This window comes from Microcaecilia unicolor, chromosome 1, assembly GCF_901765095.1.
Source record: "Microcaecilia unicolor chromosome 1, aMicUni1.1, whole genome shotgun sequence".
In the NCBI taxonomy this organism is placed as follows: domain Eukaryota; kingdom Metazoa; phylum Chordata; class Amphibia; order Gymnophiona; family Siphonopidae; genus Microcaecilia; species Microcaecilia unicolor.
The window spans coordinates 75,086,847-75,111,687 of NC_044031.1; the positions used below are offsets into that span (position 1 = coordinate 75,086,847).

The 24,841-nt window shown below is 47.5% G+C and overlaps 1 long non-coding RNA gene across 1 annotated transcript; it reads right to left on the bottom strand.

Moving 5' to 3' along the window:
• Positions 1-8,870: 8,870 nt before the first annotated feature.
• Positions 8,871-24,474, bottom strand: LOC115460059. The gene is made up of 3 exons (XR_003940363.1): positions 24,365-24,474; positions 18,281-18,284; positions 8,871-8,881 (listed from the first exon to the last, which is right to left on the bottom strand). It is a non-coding gene; the product is annotated as an uncharacterized LOC115460059 (long non-coding RNA).
• Positions 24,475-24,841: the final 367 nt, after the last annotated feature.

Genomic DNA, 24,841 nt, shown 5'->3' on the forward strand with positions numbered 1-24,841 from the left:
CTTGCCTTAGGTGGGATTTGAACCAGCAACCTTATGATTATAAGGCTGGTGCTCTAACCACTAGGCCACAGCAGCCACCAGGTTTTAGCCACCACCAGTTACTTTGGGTTGGTACCTGTACACACACCCCTCTCCCTCACCACCACCTCGATCATTTTGTCCAGGCTACCGATTAAAAACAATGTAATGTGCATGTTCCCTACCCTACTACCTATGGAGCAATTTAGGAAGGTGTTCCATAATGTGCTATACACATCCATTGCATTAATCATTCTCCCCTCCCCCGCCTATGGACCTTGAGAATGGGTGGCCACTTCATAAATGGGGACTGGGGTACACCACATAAACAAGGAAGATGGAAGCTACCGGGAACCAATACAGCACCTCCAACAGCTGGCCCACACCACTGAGGACCTGCCAACCCCACAGTACAGTGCACAGGAACCTGGTGAAAAGAGAGCTACCTAACATCTGACTCCAGACTACATACATACAGTGAATGCACACTCCTTGACTATGAACACAAAGAGAAGAGGTGGCAGACAAATGAGAGCTTACCATGAACGTCTGTTTCAAGACTGTGTAGTGCGCCTTTTATCTTCTGGAACATTAGCTGCACATCTCCCTGATTGAAATGACCCTCACCGAGGGGTGTTTGATTTGGGCCGACTGTACTAAATTCGTGGCCCCCACACACTGCCTGCTACAACTAGGCAGAGAGAATGGGAGAAAGAAAGGGAGCATCAGGGGATGTGGAAGACAGGAAACGGAAGGCGTGGTGGCTGAGGGCCAACAATAATTCCCCCCCCCCCCCTAAATACACAGGTGTACCCAAGCATACATTGCTAAACACATACCTTCATATAAGTGAGGGTAAAACCCTGTAACTGATTATTACGAACATCGGGCAAGGTCTAAGTGCAGGAAATGGCAGGTAAAATGGCAATGAAGAAAGGGAAGGCAGGTGGAGACGCCCATACTTATCTACTCATAATCGAAAGCATGTGTTCCTAATCGCTATCTGAGCTGGGCACGCTTAGGAATTATGTGTATAATTGAAAAAGTAGCGCCCAAATCAGAAACGCCTATTCCCCCGTCTCAATGGGCGTTCTTGGCGCCTATATAAACGCCCACTCCGTATTTTCCAAAATCCCATTGGTACAATGCCACCACGCATGCCGCCGACCCGGAAGGGTAATTTTCTCGAGGCAGAGGTGGAGCTCCTGGTGCAAGAAATTGTACAGCGGCACCGGAGTCTGTTTGCTCCCACAGGGCAGAGGCTGGCAGCCACAGTAAAGCAGCGGGAATGGGAGGCAGTACGGGACAGCCTGAATGCTGTCTTCCATGCTGGGAGAGACGTGGAGGACTGCAAGAGGAAGTGGCGGAAGCTGAGGAGGGATGTTCGCAGGAAGGCAGGGGCCAATCCCCCAGGCAATGACACTGCCAACCTTACACCAATGGAGCTGATGGTGTACTCCCTCCTACCCCAGGAGGGCATCCACGGGATTGGCTCCATGGACACCTCGGGCCAGGCTGAGGACTCAGGTAGGTGTTTCATTATGCAGTTGGGGTATCTGTTGTGCTGCACTACACTTGTGTTGGGGTCAGGGGGAGGGAGGTGAGGAGTGGGGGGCAGGAGGAGGGAGGTAGGTGTGGGGGGGGGAGTATCTCTGGCTGTCTTTATGTATATTAACAGCCCACCTTTATGATGCTGTTGTGACCTGGTAACCCCTACTCCCTAGCTCTCTACCCTTACTCCCTATCCCAACCGTTGTCATTGGGTTTCCTCTTACCTGTCCTGTGTGCCCATATTTATTGAATTAATTGTAAGCTCTATTTGAGTAGTGGTAGTGGTCATGTGTGTTATAGGAGCAAGCAGACAGGGTGGACAGGGTGGGTGCTGTGTGTGTGTGTGAGCACCCCCAATAATGAGGAAAGATCATGTAGCTGTGCAGGGAGGAGGGTTGGTCACTGGGCTTAGCACCCCCAATACTACTTTCCAGTTGGCTCCTATGGGTGTGTGTAGGTTACTACTGTGGCAGAACTTTGGGGGCCGTCCTTCCCTACTACTCCTCTATTTTCCCATTACCAACCTGTGCCTAGTTCCTCCTGTGACCTCTGTGCTCTACTGAGTGTGGGCCACATGCATTCAACTGAAGGAGCCTGTAATGGGGGTCATAAAGCAGTTCTATGCAGTTTAGCAAGTCAGTAGTAACACAACACATGCTGCAATGTTGTTCAATTTAACATTTATACAACTAACAGCTTGAGCACAACGTTGTGAGTGGTGTCCTTCTCTTGGCTGCTCATCCACCACCTCTACCCAGCTGCCTGCGGGGCTCTCTCTTTCGTACCCGTGTCAATTCCATTCCTCCTCACCATCTCTTTGCTGGGTCATCAGGTTGGGGAACATACCAATGTATATGAATGCTGAAAGACAAAAGTGGGTTATTTGCACCAACACTATTCCTCACTCTTGTGCTATACAGGTGAAGACTCGGAGGAGGCCGGCCCTAGTGGCCTGCAAGGCCAACGCCCTACACCATCCGTCCAGCCTGAACCTCCACAGCCTGCAGCACCAGCAGTCCAGCCTCCACCACCTGCACCAGCTATGCATCCTCTGCGTCCACCACCACCTGCACCAGCTGTCCAGCCTCTGCCACCACCACCACCACCTGCACCAGCTGTCCAGCCTCTGCCACCACCACCTGCACCAGCTGTCCAGCCTCTGCCACCACCACCACCACCTGCACCAGCTGTCCAGCCTCTGCCACCACCACCACCACCTGCACCAGCAGAGGCCGCACCTCCAGCACCGGAGGACTTTGTTGAGGAGGAGGAGGAGGAGGGCCCAGCTCCCCGCCAGAGGCCATCTGGCCAAAGGAGGCAACTCCTGCGGCTGGCCACGGAGCTACTCCGCCACAACGTGCGCTTGGAGGAGTACCGGCAGCAGAAACTGGAGCTGCAGCGCCAAGCACTGGAGGCACAGCAGCGAGCACACCAGGAACTCCTCCAGGCGCACCGTGAAGGCCACCAGGAGGTGCTCCAGCAACTGAGACGGCTGGAGCAGAGCATCCAACACCTGCGCCCTCAGGGCACCGCGCCTACTCCAGCCCCCGTGCTGCTGGAGCAGCCCCTGCCATCAACATCCTCCTCCACTGACCACCAGCAACCACCAGCTAAGAGGTGGGCATTGCGCTCCTCAGCCTCCGCACCCACTCCTGCAGCACCCGCGAAATCTGCTCCCATTCTGGGTCCTGTGGCCAGACCACTACAAGCAAGAAGGTGGCCCGATTTCCACGGTGCAGCCGAAGCCGCAGGCTGCCGTGGGGATACGGAGGAGGACACTGGGAGCAGCAGCTCAGAAGAGACTTCCCATGCAGCACCAGCTGCAAAGGAAGGGCGTGGGAGGGGTAGGAGGGGACGGGGGAAGGGAAGGGGAAAATGATGGGACATGCTGTAGGGTGAGGGTTGGTGGGAGGGGGGTGGGTGTGGGAGGGGGGTGGTGGTGGTGGTGGTGGTGGTGGGGTTGACCAAACACATATGCACTGTATGTACAAAATAAATGTTCACTTACATTCACCTAAAACTTGTTTCAATGAGTCTTTGTCTTGCTCTTACGCCAAGCTGGTAGGCATTGAGCTCTGCTCTGTGGGCTGGGGGTGGAGGGGGCTCCTCTTCCAGCTCATCTGGGGCCTCTTCTGGTGGTGGCTGTGGCTCCTCTGGGAGAGGCTGTCCTCTGCGCTGGGCCAAATTGTGTAACATACAGCACACCACAAAGATCATGGCCACCTTTTCTGGACTGTAGAGCAGCTCTCCTCCAGACCGGTCCAGACAGCGGAAGCGGTTTTTCAATAAACCAAAGGTGCGCTCAATGATCCCCCGGGTGCTGCGATGTTTCCTGTTGTAGGTTTCTTCTGGCCCTGGTTGTGGGTGGATCAGGGGGGTCATAAGCCATGTCCTCTGCGGGTAGCCTCGGTCACCTTTGCGGAAAAGCAGAATGAGATAGATGAGTGTGTATCGCTTGGAGCAGGTACAGGGGGGGCGGGGGGATTTGGATAGTGGGTTGTGGTGGAGGAAGCCAGGGCGGAGGGTTGCCCAGTGGAGGAGGTCTAGTATGGGTGGTACATGCATGTTGCACTTACCTAGTAGCCATCCACCAATGAACTCCCCTCGCTGGAACCTGCGGAAGATGCCCGAGTGCTGTAGGATGTAGGCATCGTGGCTGGAGCCGGGGTACCTGGCACACACGTCTAATATCTCCCCCTGGGCATCACATACAACTTGCATGTTCATAGAATGAAATGCCTTCCTATTTCTGTAGGTGGCTTCGTGTGCCCGGGGGGGTCTGAGGGCTACGTGTGTGCAGTCTATCACACCGATGACCGAGGGGAATCTAGCAACAGCATAGAAGGCGGCCATGTTGTTGTGCAGGGCCTGGGGGGTGGTGGGGAAAGTGATGTAGTGTGAGGTGTGAGTTATGAAGGCATCCAGGAACTGGGTGAGACAGTGTGAAATAGAAGCCTGGGTGAGGCCTGTGTTAGCAGCTAATACGGATTGAAAACTGCCAGTGGCCAGGACAGAGAGAGCGGAAGTGATTTTGAGGTGGGCAGGGATGGGGTTACTCCTACGTGTCTGGGGCTGAAGGAGGGGTGTCAGCTGCTCACACAGCTGACGAATGGTGGCCCTATCAAACCTGAACCTTGTTAGACACTGCTGGTCAGTGAGTTGTAGGAAGGTGGTGCGGGGCCTAAACACTCGGGGCCGTGAATACCTCCTGCGGTGGGTGGCCTCTTCGTGTAGCATGCATGCCACAAGTGCATTAAGTGCATCCATATCCCCACCACCAGTGCAAGTATTAGGACTAGTAGTCAAACAAACAGCAACACACACAGATCTGTCACTTCCAGCCACCACGCCCTCTGGCCACTCACTCGCCAAACAGTACAGGCACACAGAGACAAACGGAGGTCAGGGAATAGAGTATACACGTGGGAAGAGTGAATGGGGAGGGATAGGGGGAGGGGAAGGGGGCGATGGAGCAAAGGAGTAGGAGTAAGGAACGGTGAAAGGGTAAGACACAAAAAGAGGCAGGGCACACAGACGACCGTCACAGGTACTCAGCACGCTCAGCTTTCTCTCTGCAACCACCACTTCAGCTCTTCCACCAATAATATCGCCACTCTCCAACTACACACAATCGCTAATGGGTCTAAAGACGATTTCCTCCTTGCTCTGGTCGCTTTTATTTCGGGTCCATCATATTACGCCCATCTTCCCGCTCAACCAGAGCCATTTCGCTATTCGTTATACGTTGTACCCGTCCACGTCGTATCACCGCCCCTAACACGCCCCCGACACGCCTCTTATTTGGACGTTTTTACGTCCACGTACGAGCGACACGGACGCACTGAAACATTGCTTTCAATTATATGGATTTACTCGTTTTTGTGAGATTAACGTCCATCTCCCGATTTAGGTCGACTCTTGGGCGTTTTTTTCGTTCGATTATAAGCAGGATAGAATACTAACAAATATTAGTTTAAACGTTAAACTTATCTGTGTGTATTTCCAACTTCAGTCCTACATCTGACATGACATCATGTTTGAAATGATCTGCAAAAGTAAAAACGCTATATTTTGTCGTATGTATTACCACTAAAGTCTATCGATGATGGAATATCAGCTCTGAATATCAGCAGTACCTAGATGACTTCTGGCTTTGCCTATGCTCAGCCCCTAAACCGCCCTGGGTTCACTACTCAGATAGTGCTGAGTCAGTCAGAAATCTGATAGATAGCGGCACTTATGTAAGCAGGAGCCACTCTTACTGGGATAAGTGCTGCTGAATATCAGTCCATCTAGATTTAAGTGTTCTGGATTTTAATAGCCGACCATAACAATTAGCATTCAACCAATCATTCGGTGAAACACATTTTAACATTATCTTGAAACTGGACTTCCAGATCTATCTGGTTAATAAAGACAACTTGATTCATTTCCATTGCACCTCTGTCCCCTGCATGTGCCTGGGTTCTTAGAAGTAGTGTGGAGCTGAATCCTCTCCAGAAGCCCAGGGAGACTCTCTGTAAGTGGAGTGGTATGGCAACTTGTTTTTTTTACTATTCTAACATCCTTTACAACCCGATTTCAATTTAGCAGGTTGTCAGAAAAAAAAATTTTCAGTTCAATGCTACCGTGTGAAACTGCAAGATAAAACTACATTTATTACCGAAAAACCCTCCTCTGCAACAGAGAGCGAAACTTCCATCATTGCTTCACCTCAAGAGCAGCACAATTTTCCAGATCACTTTCTGTGTGAACAGCTTAACTGAGAAGGTTTTAAATGTCCCTACTAGCAGATAATAGCCTGTGACCTTAATTAAATGTCCTGAGTCAAAGGCCATCGGAGACAAGTCACCCTTTCAACCTGGCCAGAATTGCCTGCTGCTAGGCTAAAAACCAGCATTTCAGTGCGGAAACTTCTAAGATAATGGATTTTTTGCTCTTAGTTTTCTCCCTTCACATATAGATGGTTTTATCCTCTTCTATGACACCAGAGCAGTGATTCCCAAACCTGGTCCTGGAGGCACCCCACCAGTCAGGAGGCAGTGAATGCAAATCTCTCTCATGAGTATTCATTGTGGATATCCTGAAAACCTGACTAGCTGGGATGCCTCCAAGACCACAGTTTGGGAACCACTGCACTACAGGATAAAGTTCTTCAGCTACATAGTTCAAAATCTTTATCCATTTACACTGTCAACGTGAAACAAATTTGCAGTCCTTTAACTAAAAAAAAAAAGTATTACTTTGCTGTGCCTTACAACAGATAACTGCACAGCTCCTTCCAAAAAGGCATACACCCATCTCTATTTGTGGCCTCTGAGAATACATCCAAGCCTCACTGTCCGAAGTCCTCTGTCTGCAGCGAGGAAATACCGGGCAGATGCCTTGTGCTTTACGTGACCTCATCAGGATGCCTGTGTGAGACGTGCAGAATGGCACTGGTATTAAGCCCATTTAACAAAAGCAACATACAGGCTTATTTTCAAAAGGGATCGCCGGCAATCTTCCGACACAAATTGGGAGATCGCCGGCGATATCCTGATCCCAGCCAAATCGGTATTATCGAAAGCCGATTTTGGCCGGCTTCAACTGCTGATTCATCGTGGCGCCGGCCAACCTTCAAGGGGGCGTGTTGGTACGGTAGCGAAGGCGGGGCGGGGGCGGGGTGGGGGCGTGAGTATGAGATGGCCGGCTTCACCTAATAATGGAAAAAAGAGGCCGGCTCGAATGAGCATTTCGCCGGCCGGACTTGGTCCATTTATTTTTAGGACCAAGTTTGGAAAAAGTGCCCCAACTGACCAGATGACCACCAGAGGGAAGCAGGAATCACCTCCCCTTACTCCCCCAGTGGTCACCAACCCCCTCCCACCCAAAAAAACAAAAAAAAAAAATTTTTTTGCCAGCCTGAAATGTCATACCCAGCTCCTTAACAGCAGTATGCAGGTCCCTGGAGCAGTTTTTAGTGGGTGCAATGCACTTCAGGCAGGTGGACCCAGGCCCATCTCCCCACCTACCTGTTCCACTTGTGGTGGTTAATGTAGAGCCCTCCAAAACCCACTGTACCCACATGTAGGTGCCCCCCTTTACCCCTAAGGGCTATGGTAATGGTGTAGAGTTGTGGCGAGTGGGTTTTGGGGGGGGATTTGGGGGGCTCAGCACACAAGGTAAGGGTGCTGTGCACCTGGAAGCTATTTTTGTTTTGTTTTTTAATTTTCTTATGTGCCCCCTAGGGTGCCCGGTTGGTGTCCTGGCATGTGAAGAGGGCCAGTGCACTACAAATGCTGGCTCCTCCCATGGCCAAATGCCTTGCATTTCACCGGGTTTGAGATGGCCGGGCCCGGTTTCCATTATGGCTGAAAAATGAAGCCGGCCATCTCATATAAACCCGGCGATCCTTCTCTAAACCCGGCGAGTGATTTGGCCGGCGCCAAGCGTATTTTGAAAATACGCTTGGCTCCGCCCACTTACAGCGCCGGCCCCGAAGATGGCCGGCGCCGCTCGATTATGCCCCTCAAAGGCACCTTCACAAATTAGGATCCCAGATCCAATCCCGTAGTGCCAACACACATTCACATCTACTCCAAAGATGGTGCAAATGTATGTTATGCACCCTACATGGCTACAGGACTAGTTTATTTAAAAAAAAGCATGCAAACTCAACCCAAACTATGCTCTTGGGGACACCTACATGCAAATCAAATAAAAGTAGATGCACTCTGTGCTCATACTTTTTACGAACATAGACAATCAGGAAATGTTATAAATGCCCTTTTCCTTCTGTAAAACAGAAAACATTTTGTGAAATTACCCTCATGGAGGGCAGTTCTGTAAAAGGGCACCTAGATTTAAGTGCTTGGATGTGAATTCTATAAATCGTGTCTAAAAAATCGGTGCAAAAAAAATGGTTAAGCGCTATTCTATAAACTGCACTGTTTATAGAATACCACTTAAGTCCCGGGGTTGCGTGTAAATTTTGGAGCATCCATTTGCACCAACGAAAACGTGGTGCAAATGCTCCCACCTAAATTTACGCATGGAACCCCCTTATTCTATAATTGCACATGTAACCCAAAACCATGCCCACAATCCACCCCGAACCATCCATGACCCTCCCATGCCCATGCCCCCCCTTTTCAGGACGTGTTAAAAATGTAGGCGCATATGTCTTAATTGATTCCAATTAGCATCAATTGGCATTAATTGGCTCATTATTCAATTAAATTGCATGCACAATTATTGGCAACTTTTATAGAATTAGAGGGCTAGTGAGTGCCAAATTGGAGCATAGGTGCCTACTTTCTTTTATAGAATACTGGTGTAAACGGGTATATATGTGAGTGCACGGTTAAGCACAAGACATAGAGCTGGTGTAAATGTTCACACCTAAAGCCAAGAGCTACATGAGTATCTTATAGTAGTCTACGATTTATGCCCCACCCAGACTCCACCCATGTGTTCACTGTACCTGTAAAATATTATATAAGATATGTATGTATAGTTTGTAAACAGAATTTTGCCTTTTACACATATATGTGCACACGTGCATATATGCTAATGTTCTTGCCAATTACGAGAATGTTTGCTGTATAAATGTTAGTATCATCTTTATAGAATCACCTCCATAGTGTCAAATGTGCACTCTGAGGTCATTAACAGAAATTACTGAGCGTGATGAATGGAATAATGATTCCACAAATGTATATTGGTGATATTTGATTTTTTTATTTTTTTTGGACAGGGATGCTATTTTCTGTAAACCTTTCCATTTGTTTTAGTCTAGCATTTTTTCTTTTGAAGGCAGTCACATTCCCCTTGCAATGAACTAACCAGATTTATAAGGATGCATTCTGGGACACTGGATTACAGATCTGCCTATACATATGAGGGGATGCCTAATCACCTCATACAGATCCGGTAGGACTGAATCTCCACAGACATGGAACTTGCTGACAAATCTAGCCTTGGCTCCAAGGTAAGAGCGAGGAAAAAAAGCTGAGTGAATAAAAGGAGGGCATTATCCAGCAGTGGCCTAGTGGTTAGGGTGGTGGACTTTGGTCCTGAGGAACTGAGTTCAATTCCCAGCACAGGCAGCTCCTTGTGACTCTGGGCAAGTCACTTAACCCTCCATTGCCTGCCGCATTGAGCCTACCATGAGTGGGGAAAGCGTGGGGTACAAATGTAACAAAAATAAATAAATTAACACAATAACATAGCAGATAAAAACCCATTGACCCTCCCCCTCTGCCAGTTTGTTCCTTTGAACATTGTTCTAACTAAGAAGAAATTTCACCTATAAGTCGCACAAGTGTGATTAATGCAAATGATTTTTTCATCCAATTCAGTCTTGTTGTCATCAACATTTAGCCTTCTGCTACTGCAAAATTACTGTGAGGGGTCGTCATCGCCATTTTGGTGCTAGAAAGGGGCAGGAGCAACTGGAGATCATTCCTGTTCCGACCCCAAGAGACACCAGGAATTCCTTAACATAAACCTTGGGGGTAGGGGGAAAGAAAGCCTACAAGAGAGTGGAGGTGCTTAGAGCAATAAAGGGGATATTCTGGGGGGGGGGGGGTCCATCATGAGTGAGACTCATATTTGTGGGGTGGCAGCAAAAGGAGAAGAACTGCTTCAGGGCAGGGGGGACATTGAGAGGGAGCTTGTATTCAAGGAGGGATGGGGGAATGTGATTTCAGGGAGAGATTTTCAGAGAGAGGGAAAGGGGAGGGCAGCAGCTCCTTCTTTACATAAGTACATAAGTGTTGCCATACTGGGACTGAGTGCCATTTAAAGAACAGCGCTTAGAGCGGATTCTCATGTCCAACTTTGGAATGAGGACTTATTCCAGCTGAAACCTGGTGTAAATCCCGGCACGCAATTTGGGCACATAATCCCGGTATTCTATAATACTGCACCTACATATTTGGAATGCTTCTGACCCATCCGTACCCTCCCATGGCCACACCCCATGTTGGGTTGCGCATGAGACATTTTGGGTGTGTAGCCAGTGGTGTGCTGGTAAATTTTTAACAACAGGCTCTCTCCCCGGTCCACCTCGGCGCCCCCCCCCCTCGCCCACCTCTGCCCCCCCCCCTGTCCACCTCTGCGCCCCCCCCAAATTGCAGAGCTGGCTATAGCTGGGGGGGGGGGGGCAATGCATTACTCTCTTCAGGAAAAAACTATTAAATGATCCCAGGTTCCAATCTAATTCATGTTTAATGTGGGATAAAATGCCATAAATAAGTAAATAAATATAAACTTTTAATGTTGAGCACCTGATTCTCAAGGTGAACATATTCCAAACACTATAATGAAAATAAAATGAGTTTTTTTCTACCTTTGTTGTCTGGTGACTGTTTTTCTGCTCATGCTGGCCCAGTATCCGATTCTGCTGCTATCTGTCCTCTTAACTCCGTTTCCAGGGCTTCCTTTCCATTTATTTCTTTCCTCCTTTCTTCTTCATTTCTGGTCCTCAGCTTCTGCCTATTTTCTCCATCCATTTGCAGTTATTCTCCTCTCTTCCTTTTCCCTCTTCTCATCTCATTCCTCACTCTTCCCTCCCCTCCACCCATATCCAGCATTTCTTCTCTCTCCCTTCCCTCTCCTCCACCCATGTCCAGCAACCCTACTCTCCCCTGCCCTCCATGCACCCATGTCCAGCAACCCTCCTCTCCCCTCCATGCAACCATGTCCAGCAACCCTCCTCTCCCCTCCATCCACCAATGTCCAGCAACCCTCCTCTTCCCTCCATCCACCAATGTCCAGCAACCCTCTTCTCCCCCGTCCTCCTCTCCATCCACCCACCCACCCATGTCCAGCAACCCTCCTCTCCCCTGCCCTCCATCCACCCACCCATGTCCAGCAATCCTCGTCTCCCCCCTGCCCTCCTCTCCGCCATCTTCCAGCCCTCTCCGCTCCCCTGGTCGTCCATCTTCCGTCTGCCCTCTGCTCCCCGATAGTTGCCCTGCTGGTTTCCTTTCTGCACTGCCGCCGCCGTCCTGCCTTTAAAAAATTAATTTTCCCTCGAGGCGCGCCAGCGTTGAAGCGAAGGCAGCAGGCTCAGCTCGGTTCCTGCCTTTGTTCCGTTTCTTCGCATCATGGCTCCACCCTTGCCTGATGTATTTCCTGTTTGCGCAAAGGCGGAGCCATGATGCGAAGAAATGGAACAAAGGCAGGAACCGAGCTGAGCCTGCTGCCTTCGCTTCAATGCTGGCGCGCCTCGAGGGAAAATTAATTGTTTAAAGGCAGGACGGCGGCGGCAGCGCAGAAAGGAAACCAGCAGGGCTACTATGGGGAGCAGAGGGCAGACGGAAGATGGATTTGTGGGGCGGGGGAGCGGAGGCGAGCTGGCTCGCACGAGCCAACAACCGGCTCGCAAGATGCCAGAAAATTTAACAAATGGCTCTTGCGAGCCGGTGCAAGCCAGCTCCAGCACACCACTGTGTGTAGCATTATAGAATAGCAATAGGCAGATGCGAGCAGAAATCCAATAATATCAATAGTTGGTTATTAGCACATCTGGACTCTACCCAAATTTGAGTGTCCAACTTTAGGTGACCTATATAGAATTCGAGGGATAAGGGGCAATTCTATAACCTAGCCAGCCAATATTCAGCCCACAGGAGGGAGGCCAACTAAATCCCACGATTGACTTGTGACCTGGATTGGCCACTGTTGGAAACAAGATACTGAGCTTGATGGACCTTCGGTCTGTCCCGGTATGGCAACACTTATGAACTTATGAGCCAAGATATTCAATGTTCGGCCATTTCCGGAGACTGGCATTGAATATCCAGGTTTTTTTGGACGGTTTAAACTCAATTGTACCTTTTTACTCTGGAATGGCAAATGCAATGAAGGAACATTGTAAGCCACATTGAGCCTGCAAATAGGTGGGAAAATGTGGGCGACAAATGCAGCAAATAAATAAATAAATAAATAAACTGGCCAAGTCAATATTTAGCTCTGGCTGGTTAAGTTTATAGTGGCCACAGATAGGCCTATTTGGGCAGCCTTATTTGGCCGCCAAACTTAGTCAGCGATGCGCTGAATATTCTCAGCTAAGTGGTTTTATCGTGCATAGCCGGTTAGCTGTTATTTATTTATTTGTTACATTTGTATCCCACCTTTTCCCACTTATTAGTAGGCTCAAAGTGGCTTACATAGTTCTGGAGAGGTGGTTACAGACTCCGGTGTGAACAAATACAGTAAAGGAGTGCTATTACAGTGACAAGTACAGTAAAGAAGTATCGGTAAATAGGTTGTGGTGATTCAGACAAAATGTTAGGGTGTGATCATGCGTCGGGGTTTAAAACTGTCCGTTTCCTGATTAAAATGCCATATTTCATTATTTGGTGTTTATGTTAGTTACTGTGGGGTATGCCTTCTTGAACAGGTGAGATTTTAGGTTTTTCAGAATTCTAGATGATTATTAATAGATTTCAGGCATTTTGGCAGAGAATACCAGAGCTGTGTGTATATGTAAGAGAAACTTGACGCGTATGTTGATTTATACGTCAGGCTTTTACAACTTGGGAAGTGAAGAGTTAAGTACATTCTGGCTGATTCAATTGTGTTTCTAATTGGTAAGTCGATTAGTTCAGACATATAGCTCGGAGCTAGACCATGTATTATTCTGTGAACAAAGGTACAAATCTTGAAAGCGATAGGTTCCTTGATTGGTAGCCAGTGTAGTTTTTCCCGGAGGGGTTTTGCGCTTTCAAATTTAGATTTTCCATAGATAAGCCTGGCTGCCATATTCTGAGCAGTCTGTAGTTTCCTTAGTAATCGACATGTATTAATACCATTGTTTGAATCATGTTACGAAAAGTTTCCCTCAGGAAGAATTGTTTTACCTGTTTGAGTTTCCACATTGTGTGGAACATTTTCTTTGTAATGGCGGTGGCTTGGTTCTTTAGCGTTAGGTTGCTGTCAATAATAATGCTGAGGATTTTCAGATTATCTGAGATTGGAAGAGTGTGTTCCAGGGTATGTATGGCTGTGGGGTAGTTTGTAAAATGTTGGGATGAAAGAATAAAGCAGTGTGTTTTTTCTTTATTGAGTTTTAGTTTGAATGTCATAGACCAGGTATCCATTAGGCTTAGGCTGTTTTTTATTATATTGGTGATTTCTGAAAGGTTTGATTTGAGAGGTATGTATATTGTGACATCATCTGCATACAGAAAAGGGTTAAGACCTTGATTGGAAAGAGACTTGGATAAGGGGGTCATCATTAGGTTGAAAAGGATGGGTGAGAGAGGTGATCCCTAAGGTACTCCGCAGTTGGTTTCCCAGGATGGAGAGATGTTGGAGTTTGATGTTACTTGATATGACCTTGTGGTTAGGAACCCCTTGATCCTTGTTATTTATTTATCTATTTAAGACATTTATACCCCACATTATCTCAAGTAATACTCGATTATGCGCTAAGCGGTAATATTTAGCGGAGATAACCGGCTATCTTGCACTGAACCATTCCTGGCCACTTAAATAATGCTGAATATTGGCCAGTAGCAGCCCTTGCACACATAAATGTATAGAATATTAGCACTTGTGAAAATGGCAGAAGTGTGCCTATGCACTATTCTGTAATTGTGCATGTAAGTGGCACTTGCATGGGCAGGTATCAACAGGATATGGGTGGGACTCCCACTAATGCGCATAAGTTACACAATGTTTAAGTTACGCATGTTCCTGCCGCATTTACATGCCCACAATTATGTCAAGGGCCACAATTATGTCAGGTCTATGGCTGGTGTAACTGTGAGTGTGTAGTAAAACATAGGTATCACCTATAGTAGATGACGGCAGAAAAAAAAAACCTGCACGGTTCATCCAGTCCGCCCAACAAGACAACCCTCGTGTGCTACTCTCTGTGTATACCCTACTTTGATTTGTACCTTGTAAGAAGGAAGAGGCTGTCTTACCCTGGTTAGGCCCCTAGGGGGCGTTGTCCCCCCTAAAATGTCCAGGGAAAAGGGCTGGGTGAGTCGCTGAAGGGAGCCAGAAAGGGGAGGTAGAGCTGGAGGTCGCTAGGACCTGGGGCAAGTCCTGGAGGATAGCTGGAGGTCGCTAGGACCTGGGGCGAGTCCTGGAGGATAGCTGGAGGTCGCTAGGACCTGGGAGAGTCCTGGGGATAGAAACAGGTGCAGCAGGTTATGGGCTGGGGCCTGTTTGGCTATTAACTACTTATACTCCTCCTGAGTTGTGAAGGGAGAAAGGAGAGCTGGCAGCTGGAAAAGAGAGCTGGTAACTAAAGCAAAGAGGAATCCCCATGAGAAGTACTGGCTGTGCCCTTTGGACTGGTAGTAGAACTGGGTGTTCCCAAGAAGGAAGCTGGCTGGAGGAAGAAGGCCCTAGAGTGCCAGGTAGAAGAACTATGGGTTCAAAGAGGTATTGTGTGTCCCAGCTGAAAAGCCTGTGTGTCTAGAACAGTGAAGAGGGACTGTGTGTCCGGGGACTCTGTGGCCGGGGACTGTGTGGGTCCGGGGACTGTGTGTCCAGGGACTGAGTTAGTGCTGAGCCCAAATGGATGTGTGAGAGGGCTCAGGGGGAAGAAATCTATGGACATTGAACTGTGCAAGAAGAAATGTTTAAAATGGAAGATTGCACTGAGTAGGAAGAAATGAAATGGTTAAGCTGGAAGAACTGTTTAAGCTTGTGAAAGTGTTTTAAGCTAAAAGAAGTGTGCCCCAGAGGCTGGAATAAAGATGGGTATGAAAATAGCCTGAGAGGTGAAACCTGACTGTGTTTGCTTTTTGGAGAAGCAGGTCACCCTGAGCAGAAAAGGGTGGTAGATTAATTTGCATAAATCTGCATACTGAGAACCAGCTCACCCTGAGTGAAAGAGGGACCTGGGATCCTGAGGTGGGAGCTTCATCATCACAGCAGCCTCATCATTTTCACAATTGGTGGCAGTGGTGGGATCTGCACTGAACATCCACGTGGGAGCAGTGGGATTCCAGATCAGACCAGATGAGGGGTCGGCGTGAGATGGAGGTGTCCCTGGAGGTTCCAGAGGCTGTGGTTCCAGAAGCCCGTTGAGGGGGCCAACACTAGCAAAAGCGCTTTGCTCACCTACCCCAGGTAAAGGGTATCTAGGGGGGAGGTGAGAGTGGATACGTAAGTGAGAACTGGAGGCTTGGGAGTGGCTGTAGGGGATGGAGGAGGCCACAAACCCCTTCCCAGGAGGGGGGGGGGCGGACACACAGGGAGGTGCAGCACAAGTGAGGGGGCCAGGAGAGAAAACAGGCCACACTTGGATTTTGTTTTTGTGATTGCAGGCTGCACCCCATCGGACGGCCAGGAAGGATGGAGGCCTGAGAAGCCGGAGAAAAGTTCAAGCCGGAGGGGAGAAGTCCAGAGCACTCACCGGAGTCAATTACCGCTGGAGAGGATCTATTAAAGCTGGACATTAAGAACCAGGTTTTGGGACTTGCAGGGGGAGGGTCAAAAGGGACCTACTGCAGGGGTCCCAGCCTGGGGGAGCATGGTAGCGGCGGGCACCCTAGTGAGAGGGAAGGGCCCAGGCCATGCGAGGTGCTAAGAGAAGAGTCGTCAGGTGACCCCTTTCTCGGAGGGATCGTGGTGAGGTCGGAAGCCCCAGGCGGTAGGAGGTGGCTGCAGTTGGAGGGTCAGACAGGACCTGCTGCGGTTAGGCACCTCAGGTCCCCGGGAACGGGGGGATGGGCCGAAGCCATGTGAGGTGCTAAGGAGAAAGATAAGGGACCTAGGCGAGCTAGGTGACCCCTCCCTCGGAGGGCTCATGGTAGCAACGGGTGACCCAAGAGGCGGGAGGGGGCTGCAGGAGAAGGGGGTCAGGAAGGGCCCGCTGCAGTGGAAACCCCTCGGGCCTGGTGAATGGGAAGGGCCCGGGGCCATGGGATGTGCTAAGAGGGGGATGAGGAGCCTAGATGGGGGGGGGGGGGGTGGTGAGACCCAGGGATAGAACAGGGATGAGCCTGGAAAAGGGTATGCCCTCTTGGAAGAATTGCTGCTCCTCAGTGGAAAAGGCTTACAGAGTGGCTGAAGTTGAGCAGCAAATATCTTAAGGGTGGGGGTATGTAAGAAGGAAGAGGCTGTCCTACCCTGGTTAGGCCCCTAGGGGGCGTTGTCCCCCCTAAAATGTCCAGGGAAAAGGGCTGGGTGAGTCGCTGAAGGGAGCCAGAAAGGGGAGGTAGAGCTGGAGGTCGCTAGGACCTGGGGCAAGTCCTGGAGGATAGCTGGAGGTCGCTAGGACCTGGGGCGAGTCCTGGAGGATAGCTGGAGGTCGCTAGGACCTGGGAGAGTCCTGGGGATAGAAACAGGTGCAGCAGGTTATGGGCTGGGGCCTGTTTGGCTATTAACTACTTATACTCCTCCTGAGTTGTGAAGGGAGAAAGGAGAGCTGGCAGCTGGAAAAGAGAGCTGGTAACTAAAGCAAAGAGGAATCCCCATGAGAAGTACTGGCTGTGCCCTTTGGACTGGTAGTAGAACTGGGTGTTCCCAAGAAGGAAGCTGGCTGGGGGAAGAAGGCCCTAGAGTGCCAGGTAGAAGAACTATGGGTTCAAAGAGGTACTGTGTGTCCCAGCTGAAAAGCCTGTGTGTCTAGAACAGTGAAGAGGGACTGTGTGTCCGGGGACTGGGGGTCCGGGGACTCTGTGTCCGGGGACTGTGTGGGTCCAGGGACTCTGTGGCCGGGGACTGTGTGGGTCCGGGGACTGTGTGTCCGGGGACTGAGTTAGTGCTGAGCCCAAATGGATGTGTGAGAGGGCTCAGGGGGAAGAAATCTATGGACATTGAACTGTGCAAGAAGAAATGTTTAAAATGGAAGATTGCACTGAGTAGGAAGAAATGAAATGGTTAAGCTGGAAGAACTGTTTAAGCTTGTGAAAGTGTTTTAAGCTAAAAGAAGTGTGCCCCAGAGGCTGGAATAAAGATGGGTATGAAAATAGCCTGAGAGGTGAAACCTGACTGTGTTTGCTTTTTGGAGAAGCAGGTCACCCTGAGCAGAAAAGGGTGGTAGATTAATTTGCATAAATCTGCATACTGAGAACCAGCTCACCCTGAGTGAAAGAGGGACCTGGGATCCTGAGGTGGGAGCTTCATCATCACAGCAGCCTCATCATTTTCACAACCTGTACTCTTCAGGGCACAGACTGTATAAGTCTGCCCAGCACTATCCCCGCCTCCCAACCACTGGCTCTGGCACAGACCGTATAAGTCTGCCCAGCACCATCCCCGCTTCCCAACCTCCAGTCCCGCCTCCCACCACCGGCTCTGGCACAGACCGTATAAGTCTGCCCAGCACTATCCCCGCCTCCCAACCTAAGTAGTAGCTCTCTCTCCAGCAGACTTTGCAGCTGTGTTTCATACCCATGAGGAATTTGTCCTCCTTTTCCATGTTTGCATACTCCTAGTATTCTAAAAACAAAACCAGGTGTTTAAATACAGGCACAGTGTTACCCTCACATGGGGTAATTCTATGAAGCGGGTGCTAATATTTATGTGCCAGTTGTGTATATACATGATTAAAATAATGGCATATAGATGTGTATGTGTGGACAGAGGCATGTAAATGCCAAAATTCCACTTGTCTCTAAATATGCACTTATCTTACATAGCACGTATTGGACAGATGGGCACACACATAAGCAGAGTTTGAATGAAGCACGGGCGGGACTCAGTCACGCTGTAAGTTGTTTGTATCTCTGACATCTGGCGTGAACATTTACACCAGCCTAGCTGCAAATGCACATATACAGTCTATTCAGTTACGATAGCATTCTATGAAAGGGAAAAGGAAATAGGACTTGATATACTGCCTTTCTGTGGTATTTTGCAACGACATTCAAAGCGGTTTACATAGTGTCAGTGTGTGTTTCTGATGCGTGCTGAGTTCCACTTTTACCACAGCAGGTGAAAGACTGTCTCTTTTTTTTCAGAAAAAAATGGCCATGTGGTAAGTGAACCACTTGCCATTCAGCCATTTCGTGAGGGAGTCAACATTCAGGTGGCGGTAAGGGCTCCTGCAGTAACCCGGCGATAACCGGGCAGCGCTCACGTAAGCACCGGTACTACAAAAATAGAAAATATTTTTGTAGAGACAGAAATGGTATACGCTGGAGGTGGGAACTATTGCTGGGCTCCTGCAGTAGCCAGGTGGTAATTCCGGATTGGCGCATGGCAAGCCTGTTGCCGTGCGCCAACCCTTTAGTAAAATGACCCCTAAGGTAAGCCATACTGAGTCAGACCAGTGGCCAGGCCAGGTTACAAATAGCAGGCAAATCTCTAAAAGCAAATGAGTTCTCTGCGTAATCAGAAAAAGATATATATTCTTTCAATGAGCCCCAGCCATCCTCCTCCTCTATCATCTGCAAGGAAAACACCTTTATCATCACCTACTGTACATGAGTTAATTCCCTCCCTATTAATGACTGCGTCCTTACTCTATATTCTGCTCTGATAAAGGTTTTTGGAAAGCAGGAGAGTGCAGGATGGAGGTGAAGGTCAAAGAGCTGTCAACAGAACAACATTTTGTCTAGTTCATGCAGGATTCAATAAAACAAATGTAACCTCAGAGTGACAGGTTATTGAATAAAACTGCTGCCACTTTAGAATGAAAACGATGTATGTATAGAACAGACAGAATACTGTTCCCTTGAGTCATTTCAATCCCTCTCCGTTCTTCACTGTACGCTGCCAGTGACTTTCCACCACAGCTCTTTCCGCCCTGTCAGTACTAGAAAATAATACATTAGGATCATCCAAATTTGGTGTAGATTTCAGTGCTCTCTGTTAATGACTGAAACTCTGCTAGGACTCAGCACTTTTATTTCTTTATAATAAAATGTGTTTAATGGAGAATACATCATTTAGGGGATAATTATCAAGGTATGTTACGGCGATAATCTGTGTTATTTGCTCCTTAATGTGTATTAAAGGGCGCTAATGCAGATTTGTTTGTTCCTTTTGTTATTATGAAATCTGTAAGTTATCTGAGACTTCATGTAAGGAACTGAAGATTCCACATGAGACATTTGCAATTAAAGATGGACTAAAAATATACTTAAGCAAAACAGAAAAGATCATCGAAACCCCAAGATCAATACATAACTAAGGGATCCTTTTACTAAGGCGTGCTGAAAAATGGCTTGCGGTAGTGTAGGTGCAGGTTTTGGGCATGTGCCAATCCATTTTTCAGCGCGCCTGCAAAAAAGGCCTTTTTTTGTTGTTGCCGAAAACAGACATGTGGCCAAATCAAAATTGCTGCACGTCCATTTGGGGTCTGCGACCTTACCGCCAGCCATTGACCTAGCGGTAAAGTCTCACACGGTAACTGGACGGTAAAGACCTACGTGCGCCAAATGCTACTTGGCGTGTGTCTGATAACCGCAGCCGAAAATAAAAATTATTTTTCAGACGCGTGTATCGGACGTGTGCCAAAAATGAAATTACTTCAAGAGCCACGTGGTAGCCATGCACGTAAACGCTTATGTGGCTTAGTAAAAGGACCCCTAAAGCATGTGCTAGTCTCTATCTGATAGCAGCTATGTTCAGTAGCATCAGGCATACTACCTCATCAACAATGCAAGTATTACACAAAAAGCTTGTTACACATATGCTATCAATCACAAAATATAAGGATCTTATACCATATATCAAAAGCAGTAGAACAATTCTAAATCAAAAATATGGTAAACTTATAGGAAATACAGGAAACACAATCACTATAATTAAAAATACAAAATAAGGAGGAAAAGACCTCATTAAGATCTAAATTCACAATGGTGGGACTATAACCACCTTCATGTGTATCTGGTCAAATAAGTCATCATCGGTCTGAAAAACCTCCTAAAAAAAGGGTTGTCTAGTAGATCAAAATCACAAAAGTTTAATTTTCCATCAAATTACTACCAGCAACCAAATAATAGTAAAATGTTACTTAGCTTGATTTGCACAGCATGCTGACTTTAATAGATTCATGTCTTTCCATCTGTCACCCAAACTTATAAACGATCATCTTTACAGGTATTTTTTAATGGTCCTTAAAATGACATCAAAATAACTTTTATGTTAGGCAACGATCCCGATGGGGACCCATTTTGCCAAGGCTTCTTCTGGAGACCTTGCCAGTTTTGTAGACGACCTGTTGACAAAATACAATTTTTTTAATATGAAAGCTAAAAGAAAAAGAAACATATATTTGCAAGTACACCTGCCTATTGCTGCTGCACTGTTTACTCAATCAAACAGCAAGCGCATTCAACATGGCGCCTACTATTTAAAAAGACGCCGTCAAACCAAAAACCAATCAAGGGGCACTGACGTCATCAAAACTAGAACTCCAAAAAAAAAAAAAGGATTCATAAAAATGCTGTCCAATTGATTACTGTATTCAAACCATTAGGTTCCAAGTTTTTAAGCGGTAAATCCAACGTTGTTCATGTTGAAGTAATATTCTATCTCGATCACCTCCACGTAAGGTCTGTTGCAGATGTGCAATAATCCAGCACCGGAAAAAGTCAAAAGAATGTTGAAAACATATGCAGTGTGCCACTAAATGGCCAAGACAGAGCTTATTGTCTTTCCACCCAAACCCACTTCTCCTCTCCCTCCACTCTCTATCTCAGTCGATGGCACCCTCATCCTCCCCGTCTCATCTGCTCGCAACCTCGGAGTCATCTTCGACTCCTCCCTCTCCTTCTCTGCGCATATCCAGCAGACAGCCAAGACCTGTCGCTTCTTTCTCTATAACATCAGCAAAATTCACCCTTTCCTCTCTGAGCACACCACCCGTACTCTCATCCACTCTCTCATTACCTCTCGCCTTGACTACTGCAACCTACTCCTCACTGGCCTCCCACTTAACCATCTATCCCCCCCCCCCCTTCAATCCGTTCAGAACTCTGCTGCGCATCTTATCTTCCGCCTAGACCGATATGCTCATATCACCCCTCTCCTCAAGTCACTTCACTGGCTTCCGATCAGGTACCGCATACAGTTCAAGCTTCTCCTACTAACCTACAAATGCACTCAATCTGCAGCCCCTCATTACCTCTCTACCCTTATCTCCCCTTATGCTCCTACCCGAAACCTCTGCTCACAGGACAAATCCCTCCTCTACCCTTCTCGACCACCGCCAATTCCAGGCTCCGCCCTTTCTGCCTCGCCTCTCCCTATACGTGGAATAAACTTCCTGAGCCAATACGCCAAGCCCCCTCCCTGCCCATCTTCAAATCCTTGCTCAAAGCCCACCTCTTCAATGTCGCCTTTGGCACCTAACCATTATACCTCTATTCAGGAAATCTAGACTGCCCCAATTTGATTGTCTGCACGTTTTGTCCATTAGATTGTAAGCTCCTTTGAGCAGGGACTGTCCTTCTTTGTTAAACTGTATAGAGCTGCGTAACCCTAGTAGTGCTTTAGAAATGTTAAGTAGTAGTAGTAGTAAAGGTGCTCCTAGTTTTCTATTGGTAATACATGATTTGTGCTCACTCAACCTGACGCAAAAGCTGCGTGTGATCTTGCCGATATAAAGTTTATTGCAGGGGCATTGTAAGGAATACAGTGGGGGAAATAAGTATTTGATCCCTTGCTGATTTTGTAAGTTTGCCCACTGACAAAGACATGAGCAGCCCATAATTGAAGGGTAGGTTATTGGTAACAGTGAGAGATAGCACATCACAAATTAAATCCGGAAAATCACATTGTGGAAAGTATATGAATTTATTTGCATTCTGCAGAGGGAAATAAGTATTTGATCCCCCACCAACCAGTAAGAGATCTGGCCCCTACAGACCAGGTAGATGCTCCAAATCAACTCGTTACCTGCATGACAGACAGCTGTCGGCAATGGTCACCTGTATGAAAGACACCTGTCCACAGACTCAGTGAATCAGTCAGACTCTAACCTCTACAAAATGGCCAAGAGCAAGGAGCTGTCTAAGGATGTCAGGGACAAGATCATACACCTGCACAAGGCTGGAATGGGCTACAAAACCATCAGTAAGACGCTGGGCGAGAAGGAGACAACTGTTGGTGCCATAGTAAGAAAATGGAAGAAGTACAAAATGACTGTCAATCGACAAAGATCTGGGGCTCCACGCAAAATCTCACCTCGTGGGGTATCCTTGATCATGAGGAAGGTTAGAAATCAGCCTACAACTACAAGGGGGGAACTTGTCAATGATCTCAAGGCAGCTGGGACCACTGTCACCACGAAAACCATTGGTAACACATTACGACATAACGGATTGCAATCCTGCAGTGCCCGCAAGGTCCCCCTGCTCCGGTAGGCACATGTGACGGCCCGTCTGAAGTTTGCCAGTGAACACCTGGATGATGCCGAGAGTGATTGGGAGAAGGTGCTGTGGTCAGATGAGACAAAAATTGAGCTCTTTGGCATGAACTCAACTCGCCGTGTTTGGAGGAAGAGAAATGCTGCCTATGACCCAAAGAACACCGTCCCCACTGTCAAGCATGGAGGTGGAAATGTTATGTTTTGGGGGTGTTTCTCTGCTAAGGGCACAGGACTACTTCACCGCATCAATGGGAGAATGGATGGGGCCATGTACCGTACAATTCTGAGTGACAACCTCCTTCCCTCCGCCAGGGCCTTAAAAATGGGTCGTGGCTGGGTCTTCCAGCACGACAATGACCCAAAACATACAGCCAAGGCAACAAAGGAGTGGCTCAGGAAGAAGCACATTAGGGTCATGGAGTGGCCTAGCCAGTCACCAGACCTTAATCCCATTGAAAACTTATGGAGGGAGCTGAAGCTGCGAGTTGCCAAGCGACAGCACAGAACTCTTAATGATTTAGAGATGATCTGCAAAGAGGAGTGGACCAAAATTCCTCCTGACATGTGTGCAAACCTCATCATCAACTACAGAAGACGTCTGACCGCTGTGCTTGCCAACAAGGGTTTTGCCACCAAGTATTAGGTCTTGTTTGCCAGAGGGATTAAATACTTATTTCCCTCTGCAGAATGCAAATAAATTCATATACTTTCCACAATGTGATTTTCCGGATTTAATTTGTGATGTGCTATCTCTCACTGTTACCAATAACCTACCCTTCAATTATGGGCTGCTCATGTCTTTGTCAGTGGGCAAACTTACAAAATCAGCAAGGGATCAAATACTTATTTCCCCCACTGTATATGACATATGTGGTCTTACAGGAAGTAGCATTGTGTAAATAAAATACTTTTTCAACATATGGGTTGGTAAACTGAAAGCACTCTAAAGTTATAGCACAAAAGGAACAATGAAGGCATTTTTTGTGTCCTGGAGTCAGTCTCTGTATATTCGGTTTGTTTGATGGGAAAGATGCTGGACTCAAAATTTGACAATGATACAAAGTTATTCAAAGTTGTTAAATCACAAGAGGATTGCAAAAAATTGCAAGAAGATCTTACAAGACTGGGAGACTAGACACCCAAATGGCAGATGACGTGGTCATGTGAGCAAGTGAGGAACTCAAACTATAGCTACGAGATGCAAGGTTTCACATTAGGAGTCACTGCCCAGGAAAAAGATCTAGGTGTCATTGTCAGTGTGCAGCGGTGGTTAAGAAAGCAAATAGAATGTTAGGAATTATTAGGAAAGGAATGGAGAACATAACTGAGAATATTATAATGCCTTTGTATCGCTCCATGGTGTGACTGCACCCTGAATATTGTGTGCAATTCTGGTCACCGTGTCTCAAAAAAGATATAGCAGAATTAGAAAAGGTACAGAGAAGAGTGACGAAAATGATAAAGGGGATGGGACTACTTTCCTATGAGGAAAGGTTAAAGAGGCTAGGGCACTTCAACTTGGAGAAGAAATGGCTGAGGGGAGATATGACAGAGGTCAATAAAATGCTGAGTGGAATAGAATAGGTAGACGTTGAATCACAAGTATACCCTTTCCAAAAATAGAAGGACTTGGGGGCACATAATGAAGCTACTAAGTAGTAAATTTAAAACAAATCAGAGAAATTATCTCTTCGGTCAATGTGTAATTAAACTCTGGAATTCATTGCCACAGAATATGGTAAAAGCAGTTAGTTTAGCAGGATTTTAAAAAGGTTTGGATAATTTCCTAAAAGAAAAGTCCATAAACCATTATTAAGATGGACTTGGGAAAATCCACTGCTTATTTCTAGGATAAGCAGTATAAAATCTGTTTTACTCTTTTGGGATCTGCCAGGTACTTGTGACCTGGATTGGCTACTGTTGGGAACAGGATACTGGGCTTGATGGACCTTTGATATGTCCCAGTTTGGCAACACTTATACTCTTATGTTCTTA